The following is a 4,082-nucleotide window of genomic DNA, read 5'->3' on the forward strand; positions in this document are numbered from 1 at the left end:
TCATGAGAATGAACACTGGTTTTAGGGTTTTTTCTTAATTTAGTTCTTGTTTTTTATTCTTTCTTCTTTGTTGCCCTCTTGTCTTTTTATCCAGTCTCCAAAAACATAAATATAGGTAATCTTCCTTTGTTCATCAAACTTCCTTCTATTGTCTTGCTCTTCTGCTATGTATCTATTTTTCTTCCTGTCTTTTTAAAATTTTCTTCTCAGGGGGTAATATCACTAAATAGAGGTAGTTTGTTTTAGATTTTTGTTATATACTATAAATCTTGCTCATGTGGTTGAAGGTAGCAAATTAATAGTTGCTATGATTTGCCATTTTTGAGGCTGTTTCTATTGTTATTACATAGTTGTTCTAATCATTTATTGTTCCTTCTATATTATGCCAAGACCAAGATTATCTGAGGGTCCAAAACAATACTATAGTACAGTAGAAAAGAACCAGGGCCAAGGACAAGTTGGAAGAAACTTCTCATCCCTAATAATTGAAGAATTAGGATACAAAAGCCAAAAGCCAGCTACAGGTAGAAGACAGCTCAGAAATGCAGTTATTTCTTAGGGAGCACTCAAACTAGTAATAAAGCTAGATACTAAAAGCACTTCAAAAGCATCAATACAGAAAACTCATTTTAAAAGAACAGAAAATGACTAGACATGGAAATAAGATGCAGCCCCAGACTTCAACCTTTCCTAAGGCAAATGGAAGGGGCAGTCAGGCAACAAATCAAAAGTCACCCACCTGAACTCACAGAAATAACAATAGCAGAAGTAACAAAGCAAATGAATGAGGCTCTAGAAAAAAAATGAAATAATTTCTCATATAGCTAATGAAATGATGACCATAATGAAAGACATGGTTAGTGAATCTAGGGTAGATACAGCTTTTTTAAAAATAGAGGAGCTTAGGAAAATGATGAAAACTATGAATGTTCAACATAGAAAAGAAATGGAATCCATGAAACATTCAAACAGACACAACTGGGGCCCATCAAACCCTCACTCCAGCCAGTGCACAGGCCCGGCACATGTGTGGAACTGCCTCGGGCCCTCTGGATCCTCACTCCAGCCAGTGTGCAGGCCGGGTATGTGAGTGGGAACACCTGGGGCCCTCCAGATCTTCACTCCAGCCAGCGCCCAGGGCATGTACATATGTGGAACTTCCTCCATCAGACAAGCCCAGTGCAGAACCCTGCAGCAGAACTCCCTGCAGAGGCTAGAGGCAAGACCCACCTAGCGGATCCAGGAGCAGAACATCTTGCCAGAGTGGCACAGAGGGTCCACCTCCAAGGGCTGCAGCAAGAAGAAGTGGAGCACAGCAAGCAGACCCAAGCCACACCCACCTGCACAACTTTGAACTTGGTAGATCCAGACCTGGTCCTAAGATAATAATTCTACCAGAGCTCTACACCAAAGGTCAGAAGACAGAGCTATAGAAAATGATAAAGAAAATGAGCAAAATGCATTCTCAGGTCCCAAGCCCCTGCAAAGCAAATGCAGGAGACACTAGCATAGAAGCAATTGGAAAGCATACACCTGAAATCTCTGAAATAATAGCAACTGAAGTAAAGAAACAACTGCATAAAAGTATAGAGGAAATCAGATCAGAAATAATTTCTTGTTTATCTTGGTGGTACCAGGGATTGAACTCAGGACCCTATGCTTGCCAGGCAGGTGCTTATTCTACTGAGCTATCTCCATGGCCCCAGAAATAATTTCTGAAGTAAAAAAAAAAAAAGAAATGATAACTATAATGAAAGAAGTACTAAGTGTTTCTAAAGAAAACACTGATAAAAATAGAGGAGAATAAAAAAATGAGGGAATCCTTGAATGAGCAATATAGGAAAGAAATAGAATGCACGAAGCTGATTCAAAGTGATATACAGGAAATTAAAATCTCAATCACAATTAAAGTCTTAATCTCCCATTTGAATGAAAGTGAAAATAGAATTTCAGACCTTGAAGACACCATTGCAACTAGTGAAAATGTAGGAAAAGATCTCTTAAAAACAACTAGGATGAGGAAAAAATAATTCAACATCTGCAAGATGATGTAAAGATGAACAACGTAAGACTAATAGGCATCAGTGAGAAAGGAGTCAATACAAATGAGATAAAAAGAATATAGGCAGAAGTAGTAGCAGAAAACTTTCCAAATATGGGGAAACAATCTGACATTCAGGTAACTGAAACATACAGAACTTCAAATACCATCAACCCAATTAAAACCACACCCAGACATATAATAATCAAGATCCCAGAAATTCAGCATAGGAACAGTATACTAAAAGCCACTAAAGAAAAGAAACAGATTATATTTAAAGGAACATCCATCAGAATAATGGCAGATTTCTCTTCACAAATCATCAAATCAAAAAGGGCATGGAGCAGAGTATTTCAAGTCTTGCAGGAAAGCAAATTCCAACCCAGACTGATATACCCTGCAGAACTCTCTTTCAAGTTTAATGGAGAAGTGAAATACTTCCATAACAAAGAACAACTAAAGAATTTCATGATGACAAAGCCAAGCTTATACAGACTACTAAAAGACATTCTAGAAAGGGATCAAAATGACCACAGCTCCATGAAGAAGAATGGAAAGAATCCATCAACTAGGGCAAACAATTAAACACAAAAGAAAAAGAGGTATACAACAGCAGTCTTTCAATTATTCTTTTGTATAAAGCAGCAAAATATTTCCATCAGCGTACTCTACAAATAGACTTCTTCTGCATCCTATGGGTCATTGTTCTATCCAGGTCTACAGAGTGGATATCGAGGAAATAGCAGTATTTCAGTCCCACTAGTGACACCTGGCCACCTGTAAGCGTTATGGACTGTCCACATCCACTACATACTAGAACTTTGTGCAATATCCTATCCCCAAACTGATAGGAGTGCTGGTCATATATTTGCCATTCCAGTATTTTTGTTATGTGTTATTTTTAGTAATTCTTTACTATCATGAAAACTTTTCCTTAGCTGATTTTTTTTTTATATATTAACCTAATAAAATGCTATGTGAATACTCTGAATTGATCACAGATTTGTACATATGATACACTGTATTCTGGCCTCTTAGTTGGACTCACAATTTGATTTTAATTCTTGAATATTATTTTGAAAAATTTAATTTAATTTTGAATTAATATTTAATGTTCTTAATACTGTTTAATTTTAATTTTTGTTTTCTGATTTATACTGTTTGACTTTAAATCTACTTATATGACATGGTATAATATTTTTCTTAGTATTAGAAACTTTAAAAAGTGTATTTCCATTTTCCATTGACTTTATATTGGTTCTTCCTTGCTTTTTACACACACACACACACACACACACACACACATACACACACATACATACACACACACACATATATATATATATGAAAAATATATGTATAACCTAAGATTGATACTGTTTTGTGAAAATCTTCAATGACCTTTTACATGGGTTTGTCTAATACAATTATATTTTACATAGTCCTGCATAACTAACATTTCCAGAGTTCTTTATTCTTTATCCAGGACCATAGAGCAACTTCTCTTGCCTCCTGGATTATGGTCTTTGTTAGTTTCTATATGCTAAGTCTGGAAGTAGTAGAATATTTCGAGTTTATATAACTGGAAAATATTGTACTTTTAGTTTTCATAGGTATGTTTGCTAAGTATAAAATTCAATGACAGATTTTTTTCAGTCTTTTGAATAAATATGTCTCGCTTCCTTAAAAAAAACCAGATATGCAGGAAATTAAACATTTCTTGGAAAGAATTGCATCAGAATTAACCAGTATGAGGACAAAATACCAGATCTACAAGACTGGTTCCTGATTAACTATCATGAAAAGAAAGACTTCAAAAATAGCAAGGGACCATGAAAAATCAATGCAACAGTTGCTAGATAATGCAAAGAAGAATAATGCAAGATTGATCAGAATCAATAAGAAAATCAGGAGATAACACAAATGACACTTTAAAATGATCAGAGGGGTCTGGGGAGATAGCTCAGTAGAATAATCGCTTGACTGGCAAGTGCAAGGGCCTGAATTCAATCCCTAGTTCCACCAATAAATAAATAAATAA

The sequence above is a fragment of the Octodon degus genome, unplaced genomic scaffold (genome assembly GCF_000260255.1).
Source record: "Octodon degus isolate 3935 unplaced genomic scaffold, OctDeg1.0 scaffold00046, whole genome shotgun sequence".
NCBI classification, from domain to species: Eukaryota; Metazoa; Chordata; class Mammalia; order Rodentia; family Octodontidae; genus Octodon; species Octodon degus.